The sequence below is a fragment of the Pinus tabuliformis genome, chromosome 8 (assembly GCF_031772625.1).
Source record: "Pinus tabuliformis cultivar Carrire ecotype Pingquan chromosome 8, CPIR1, whole genome shotgun sequence".
NCBI classification, from domain to species: Eukaryota; Viridiplantae; Streptophyta; class Pinopsida; order Pinales; family Pinaceae; genus Pinus; species Pinus tabuliformis.
In genome coordinates, this window is record NC_142294.1 from 1,561,511,946 (window position 1) to 1,561,521,464 (window position 9,519).

The following is a 9,519-nucleotide window of genomic DNA, read 5'->3' on the forward strand; positions in this document are numbered from 1 at the left end:
GAACAGTTCCAGTCCCTACAACATTAAGAGATCTATCATCACCAACATATATATTTTTGGTGTTACAATCATTTAAAGAAGAAAACATGGCTTGGTTTTTGGCCATGTGATAAGAGGATCCAGAATCAATGAGCCACTCATGAGAATGAGAAGAAGAAGAAGATACATTTAATGCATAACCAGACTGAAATGATTGACAACGACATGCAGAAAGTGCCATTCCGGAAGTTGAAGTTGAAGTAGGCTCCACATGGATGTTATGTTTCTTCATTGCGGCTTCCAAGGCTTCCATCTTCTTAAAGCATTTAGATTCTAAGTGGCCATCTCGATTACAAAAGTTACAATGTCTATCAGTCTTCTTCCATTTGTTTTTATTGGTCTTATCATTTTGCTGAAATGATCTTTCATTTTGAGGCTGAGTTGGTTTAGGACCATTCTTTTGAGGATATGACTTCTTAGGATTCTTTGAATTTGGTTGTTGCTGGGCGGCTAACGCTTTTGTGGAAGAGTTTCCAAGATTAAGAAGACCAAGGTGTAAGAGTTTTTCTTGTTCTCTTATTAAGGAATCACAAAAGGAGTCAAAGGAAGGGGCTTTGTAGTCTTTTCCTTGACAAATGAAAGCTTCCCTTGTAGAATGGAAAGTGGAAACAAATACAGAGTAGGTTGGTCCCAACTTAGTAAGGATGGAATAAATAAGGTTACCATCTTCTTTCTTAACTTTAACACCTTCCAAGAGATATCTAAGGGTCTTGAATTTGGACAAGAAATCTTCAATGCAAGAAAAATTATTAAGATCCAAAGTAAGCAACTCATTTTCAAGTTGATGGGCTCTAATTTCATTTTTAATCCCAAAAACTTTAGCGAGTTTTTCTAATGCTTCATGAGGAGTCTCAAGTTCTGCAATGTGGAATGTAAGATCAGGAGAAATAGACATCCCTATCAAACCACGTGCTTGATCTTGTCTATTTTCCCATTTTGCAGCCTTGTCTTCATCTTTTGGTTTCTTCTCTTGGTCTGTGGCTATTCTGAAGAGACCTTTACTTCTAAGTAAATCTTCCATGTAGGCTACCCATTGGAAGTAGTTAGTGCTGTCAAGAATGACTTGGCATGGACTTTCCATTTTTTTTAAAAACTGAAGCTGAAGATGCTGAAAGTAAGTGTTCCAATGGATAGATCTCGAAAAAATAGGCGGTTTTAAAAAAACGGCTCTGAAAAAGGCTTCCGGATAAAGAAGTTATGGCTTTTTGAAAAAAAAAATTGTTGACGTTGCCGGCAAAGTGCGCGAATGTGCGGGAATGAAAAAATCCGCCCCTACAAAATGGAGACTTGAACCCAAGACCTCTACTCTCTTAAAATAGCTTTGAACCAATTGATCTATACAAAAAATTTGAGAGAGAGAGAGAGGGGGGGGGGGCCTTGGTTTGCGTGCTTTCCTTGAGAAAGCTCTTTTTCCCTACAAAACACAAAACACAAAACCCAACACGAATATGCAAAGAAAAACGAACCTTGCAGCTCGAAGTTAGCTTTAGCCAAAAAACTAGAAATTTTTAAAAAAAATCTCAAAGTTAGCTTTAGCCGAAAAACTAAATATTTTTCTCAATGTTTCTGATTTTCCGAGATCACACTAAGGTGCAGGGAAAAGAGCATACGCATGAGAAAAATCCTTCCTTTCTGTTTCTGATTTGCCCAGATCGCACAGAGTCGCAGGGCAAAGAGCATACGCAGAAATGAAAGGTATAGATCTGGTTAAAAAAAAAGGCTAAATAAACCGAAACCGAAATAAGCAGAGAGAAAATAACAGTAAACTGCAAAAAACACTGTATACCTCCCGATCTGAAAAATGACGCAGCTAGGGCTACCGGAAACCTTTTCGCGTGAAACGAAAGGGGATCCTCACTGGAACAGATGCTCCGAACGCAACAGAGCAGTCCTCTCGGCCCGAAAGCAGTCAGAAACAGCAGATCTAGGAAACGACAGCCGCATGCAGTTCTACCAGTTTCAGATTTGGATCACCAACAGACGCGGCCCTCAAATAGCTCCGATACCATGTAGGAATTTACAGGGTAAGTTCCTCAGAAAGAATACCAAAAGGACACCGCTCACAACCAAATCACAGATCAATACACCAGTATTTTTGACGTGGTTAAAACCCTCAAAGAGGGAAACAGTCCACGGCTTGTCCCAACGTGGGTACTACAGGCAATTTATTAATCAAAGAATGAAAATTTACATAAGCTTCTCTCATGCACGGATTGCCCGAACAATGACCCTCCATGCACTTTAAATAGAACTCATGGACCAATCGGGTGTCAAGCCACGGATCAAGTGTCGGTAATACCGAGGATAGAATGAACCGTCGGATCACTACATATCGTGACCGTCGGATTGTAAGTTACAAAATGTACAACGGTAAAGAAACACACTTTACCTAACTCTATACCTAACTCTATACTAGACCAAGTTGAACTTAACTATTTCCTATGTGTCGGAATATCCTAACACTCTCCGATCAATCTCGGCAAAAGGTAATCAAAGAGGCTTCAAGATGACTAAATTGATGACTAATTTTAGGCTAGGTATGAAGTACTAGGATTATGGAATTTATTTTTTGAAGTTTTGTTGAATTCAAGGGAAAGGCAATTTTGGGTGCCGGGATGAGGCACAGATTTTGCAAAGGTCTACTTGGGGCAAGATAGGTGATTGTTTTGATGCCTTTAAAGTGATTGAATGAATAGATCTGACAGGTGAGGAGCTAAGGAGAGCAAGGAAGTCTCAAGGATTCTCCTTAAACTGAAGAAAACATGGAACATTAAACAAATTTAAAGGCAGAGCATAGCAAAATTACGGATTCTACCTTAACACTTCATTTGTTTAATTGCAGAAGATTAAATAAAGAAAGTGGTACACATACACAACTTACAAGTACTGAGAGAAACACACCATCAACACATATGGCCACATGAATCCCAAATAGTGGTGCAAAACCTTGGTCTATGCTTTGCCAAAAATGCAGATAAAATATGTACAATAGTGTATCAAGCTATTCCCAAGAGTCCAACCATGAAAATGACTAAGAAAATACATAATATAGGTAAGCTAACTCATTCCCTTGCCTCTAGGGGTCGAGCTCATCATCCTGGGAGCTGTTTCAACCAATTCTAAACAAAGCACTACAATCTAGGCAGTCAAAACAACTTGCCTCTATAAGCTAGGAAACCAATTCATTCATTAAATGTTTGCTATTTTATGAATGAACCATCTAGAATAGGTAAATAAGTGTCAAGTCAACATAAAGTTACATTAATTACATCAAGGAGGGTGAAAAATCCCATCACAAGTCAAAACTGGTCAAACTGGCTTCGTTTCCTGAGCTGAAGGTGAAAATTTTGCAAAAAATCATGATGCGTAGCGCGCCTGAGCCCTATGCGTAGCGCGCATTTCCACCTGCTTTTGGGGAACTTCCTGGCATCCAAATTGAGCTCACAATAGCTCGTTGGAAAGGACTGGATGTCTACTTTCCAACCCAAGTGGAATTTTCCAATTTGGTGTTCATTTACCCCTCCAAAAGTGCATTCTACCAAGACTTCTTCCTGTGTGTCCAAAAAGGGGCAGTGAGGTCATTTTTTGCATGTTTTTTAACCTTTTGGGGACCCAAACCTTGATGAAATGCCTTGGAAGTAGCTGAGCAGGTGTATTTCGTTATGACAAATCCAAAAATGCAAACCATTTGTGATTTGGACCTCCCAATCTTATGGGTAGCGCGCGGCGCGCTACGTGTTGAGCCCAAAAAACATGTTTTTTAACCAAAAATTTCACAATTGACAAAATTTTCTCCAAACTTGTTGAAATTTGGGCTGGGGGTCCCCAATCAAGTACCATGCTTCGCCAGAGAAGCCTTGGCCAAAACTCGAAGTGGATCTAGCCTCTTTCGCCGTTTTAGTGCTTTGCTCAACCTCCTTGGATCTGACGATTGTATTTTTGACATTTCTCTAAAACCATGACACTTGTGTAAAAAGTGAAGGAGGTTTTTCTTCCTTGGCATGTTGTGGACAAAAACCTCTCTCAGTTTTCCCAAATTCATCTTTGATTGCTCATAAACATCATGTGAGTAAAACCTATCCCGATGTGTGAAACAAGGGATTTTGTCGAAATGAAGCGAAATGAAGGGGATAAGAGGCTTCTAAATTCTTGGGGAAATTTTTGGACGTAGGGAGGGATGTTAGGAAGCAGGGGAAAGTGGAATCGTGGAGATCGAGTGAGGGGAAGGGGTCCAAAAGGGCAAAACACAGGCCCAACCTAGAAAATTGCCAGGTTGTAGCAAGAAACTAGGGTTTGTGAAAAAATGAGGAATTTGGGGAATCTCAGTGATGGGAAGTGTTTGATAAGGTACATGAAAGATAGGGGAAGGTGTATGAACATCTGGATACAAGTTTTGCTAATGATTTGACCATCCAAGAGAAATTAGCTTTCAAAACCCTAGGAGAGGGAAATGACCTTGCCTAGGCGCAACTGAAGCATGAACAAGGTGTAAAATGACTCATTAGACACTGACATGATAATGACAACCCTATGAATGATGATAGACTCAGCAGAATGATGACATGGACCGACATTTGGACAACTTTAGAAGGAGTGAAAACCCTAGACCTAATGCCTAGTGACCAAATTTTGCTTGAAGACTCTTTGAAATGAAAAAATTTGACCTTGACACTCTGAGACCACTTTGTAAGAGAATATTTGATCACTGGAGGAAGGCTGGAAAGACTGACACTAACATTGGCTCCAATGGGGATGGTAGCTCCTTGGAGGTGCCAAGAACGGCAGATCTTTAGGAGAGCAGACAGTGCCTTCGTCCATTGGGCAATGGAGTCAAAAACTCAAACTAAAATGCGTGACTGAAAACTGATGACTCAATTTTAAAACTGAAAGGACTAATCAACTGACTCGACGAACTGTACTCATAAATACTAAGACCTGAAACTTAAAACAAAAGCTTGGTGGCAGTACATGGCCACCTGTGTTTCTTACAAGACAATATATCCTCAAACTATATCAAAATGCCAATGCAACCAATCAAGAAGATGGCTTCTTGAGTGATTCTTCCTATCAGAACTTTTGGTCAACAGTACAAACCTAGCACTGGGCATCCAAAAACATAGTTGACCATGGCTGCAACAAAACACTGTAATAAACATTTTCACTGCTGGCTGCAACAAACTTGCTAGAGGATCGTGAAAAACATGAAGATTTGCCACTGCCACCTCCTGCTGAAAGAACAAGGTGTCCTTTGTTTCAAATTATGATCTGCCTTCATCATGTGCTTCAGTAAAAGTATGCTCATAGGCTTCAAAAAACTCTGAACAAATGGATGAGCAGATCTCTTCTTGGAAAAACATTTCAGCACATGAAACATATGAAGAGGAATCTGAATGGAAATCCTGAATGTTTTGATCTTCTGTGGTGTGAATGTGCTGTAGGTCATTCTTAAACAAAAAACAATCTTCGAGATTATCAAACATGACAGCCTTATCATCTTTGTGAAAGAAAAAATTATCTTTTTGTTGGTCTACAAAACTGATTATAAGACAGTCATCTTTTTCAAAAGAGGAAGAAGTTTCACCAACACTTTCCTGACTATGTGTGCACTGCAAATCTGTTGTAGCTTGGGCTGTAACAAGACCTCTCAAAAGTAGATCTATCTCATCTTCAGACAAAGGAGACAATGCTTTTTGTTTTCTTCTGCTTAAACAGTAATTATCTTCATATGACAGGGCATTCAAACTATCATTTATTATTGAGTTATTGAAAGGATATTTATCACTTACTTGCACAAAGATCTCATTCTGTTTTTTATGAACATCTGAATCCAAAACTTTGTCTATGATCTCAACAGCAGAGCTCTCTTTGATGGGATTTAGCACAAGGTATTCTTGGTCATCATGATCTGAATGTTGATCTGAAATAGCTGACTTGACTGTATCACATTCTGAAATTGAATCTTGACTACCCTGCACGATGTCTTCTTCTGTGGGCATATCTGAAATAGAACCCTCTCTTTCATCATCTTCCACCATATGACCATCTTCAGCCTGCTGATCTTGATTCTGCTGCAAAATGTCCTGATCATCTGGACAAGTATCCTCTAAGTTTTCTTTATGCTGCTAAAATGGATTCTCATACAGAGCCTCCATGATCTCATCATCCATAAAATTATCATCTTCATAATATTTCTCAAGGCTTTCAATAAAAGTAGAAGCATGTTTGCAACAGTCATGAACTAAATTTAATGATGGATAAGATGCTTGATATCTTTCAATGAACAAGGCATGAAAATCCTTTAAACAGTAAATACAGGCCAGCGGCAAATTTTTATACCAGGATTGGGCTTCACCTTCCAGAGTGGCCAGGAATATCTTCATCAAGCAATCTTCAGGAAAATCCACCTTCAACTTGCGAATATGCATATGAAATCTAACTAGATGTAAAGCAGCATCCTTCTTACCATCATCATTAAATGTAGGCAGATTCCTTGACCAATCTACCTTGGGCATCTTATTTGGAAAACCTGGAATGTGATCTCGGCTCATGGGAGCATATCTTCTTGTGATTCGGTCCATCTTGAAAATCTCACAGCTACTGATCTCTCTGCAGTGAAGTCACCATGAAGCACAGGTTGCTGGATTCTTCATGAAAGGAGTCGCCAGGTGAATGATTTCAACCTTGCCAGTGTCTGATCGTTGTCCACCATCAACAATCAGATCTGAAATTGATACATGTACTGGGGAAATTAACAAGTTAAATGTCACGATTACAAGCTAAACCGGAGATTGACTGAAGCAACGTTTATCTACTTCCGCTAATGCAAAGCAAAAGCGTTTCGAAGGCTACCTGGCTAATCTTCAGGCTCCGTCTGTAGCTTATAAAACAAATGACATCAAAAAGCAAACCATTTGTTCTTCCCCAGTATGGTCGCCACTATGTTAGCGTTCGAATTTGCCTCAGGCTGAGGAAGGCAAAACTCGAGGCCACATCAAACCACGCTCAGCCTCGTAGCTAGCCCTACGAGGACAGGAGAGGGCTCTCTCTGATCAATCTTGGCAAAAGGTAATCAAAGAGGCTTCGGGATGACTGAATTGATGACTAATTTTAGGCTAGGATTATGGAATTTATTTTTTGAAGTTTTGTTGAATTCAAGGAAAAGGCAATTTTGGGTGCGGGGATGAGGCACAGTTTTTGCAGAGGTCTACTTGGGGCAAGATAGGCGATTGTTTTGATGCCTTTAAAGTGATTGCATGAATAGATATGACAGGTGAGGAGCTAAGGAGAGCAAGGAAGTCTCAAGGATTCTCCTTAAACTGAAGAAAACATGGAACATTAAACAAATTTAAAGGCAGAGCATAGCAAAATTACGGATTCTACCTTAACACTTCATTTGTTTAATTGCAGAAGATTAAATAAGGAAAGTGGTACACATACACAACTTACAAGTACTGAGAGAAACACACCATCAACACATATGGCCACATGAATCCCAAATAGTGTTGCAAAACCCTGGTCTATCCTTTGCCAAAAATGCAGATAAAATATGTACAATACTGTATCAAGCTATTCCCAAGAGTCCAACCATGAAAATGACTAAGAAAATACATAATATAGGCAAGCTAACTCATTCCCTTGCCTCTAGGGGTCGAGCTCATCATCCTAGGAGCTGTTTCAACCAATTCTAAACAAAGCACTACAATCTAGGCAGTCAAAACAACTTGCCTCTATAAGCTAGGAAACCAATTCATTCATTAAATGTTTGTTATCTTATGAATGAATCATCTATAATAGGTAAATAAGTGTCAAGTAAATATAAAGTTACATTAATTACATCAAGGAGGGTGAAAAATCCCATCACAAGTCAAAACTGGTCAAACTGGCTTCGTTTCCTGAGCTGAAGATGAAAATTTTGCAAAAAATCCTGATGCGTAGCGCGCCTTTACACCTACTTTTGGGGCACTTCCCGGCATCTAAATTGAGCTCACGATCGCTCTTTGGAAAGGTCTGGATGTCTACTTTCCAACCCAAGTGGAATTTTCCAATTTGGTGTCTATTTGCCCCTCCAAAAGTGCATTCTCCCAAGACTGCTTCCTGTGTGTCCAAAAAGGGGCAGTGAGGTCATTTTTTGCATGTTTTTAACCTTTTGGGGACCCAAACCTTGATGAAATGCCTTGGAAGTAGCTGAGCAGGTGTATTTCATCATGACAAATCCAAAAATGCAAACCATTTGTGATTTGGACCTCCCAATCTTATGGGTAGCGCGCGGCGCGCTACGCGTTGAGCCAAAAAACCTGTTTTTTAACCAAAAATTTCACAATTGACAAAATTTTCTCCAAACTTGTTGAAATTTGGGCTGGGGGTCCCCAATCAAGTACCATGCTCAGACAGAGAAGCCTTGGCCAAAACTCGAAGTGGATCTAGCCTCTTTCGCCGTTTTAGTGCTTTGCTCAACCTCCTTGGATCTGGCGATTGTATTTTTGACATTTCTCTAAAACCATGACACCTGTGTAAAAAGTGAAGGAGGTTTTTCTTCCTTGGCATGTTGTGGACAAAAACCTCTCTCAGTTTTCCCAAATTCATCTTTGATTGCTCAGAAACATCATGTGAGTAAAACCTATCCCGATGTGTGAAACAAGGGATTTTGTCGAAATGAAGCGAAATGAAGGGGATAAGAGGCTTCTAAATTCTTGGGGAAATTTTTGGAAGTAGGGAGGGATGTTAGGAAGCAGGGGAAAGTGGAATCGTGGAGATTGAGTGGGGGAAGGGGTCCAAAAGGGCAAAACACGGGCCCAACCTAGAAAATTGCCAGGTTGTAGCAAGAAACTAGGGTTTGTGAAAAAATGAGGAATTTGGGGAATCTCAGTGATGGGAAGTGTTTGATAAGGTACATGAAAGATAGGGGAAGGTGTATGAACATCTGGATACAAGTTTTGCTAATGATTTGACCATCCAAGAGAAATTAGCTTTCAAAACCCTAAGAGAGGGAAATGACCTTGCCTAGGCGCAACTGAAGCATGAACAAGGTGTAAAATGACTCATTAGACACTGACATGATAATGACAATCCTATGAATGATGATAGAATTAGTAGAATGATGACATGGACTGACATTTGGACAACTTTAGAAGGAGTGAAAGCAAACCCTAGACCTAATGCCTAGTGACCAAATTTTGCTTGAAGACTCTTTGAAATGACAAAATTTGACCTTGACACTCTGAGACCACTTTGTAAGAGCATATTTGATCACTGGAGGAAAGCTAGAAAGACTGACACTAACATAGTGCTTTTCCTTTCCGCATTTCCAGCACACCACTTTTACAGGTTTTCCTGAAGATTTAGATCTCCCTCTAGATTTATCTCTCCCACTCAATGACTTATTTTTGTTTCTATTTTGGGACCGTCCTCGTACAGACAAGGCATCACCATTCTGGCTCTCCATATTTTTACGTCTCATCTCATCCATCAGCAAGGATGAGA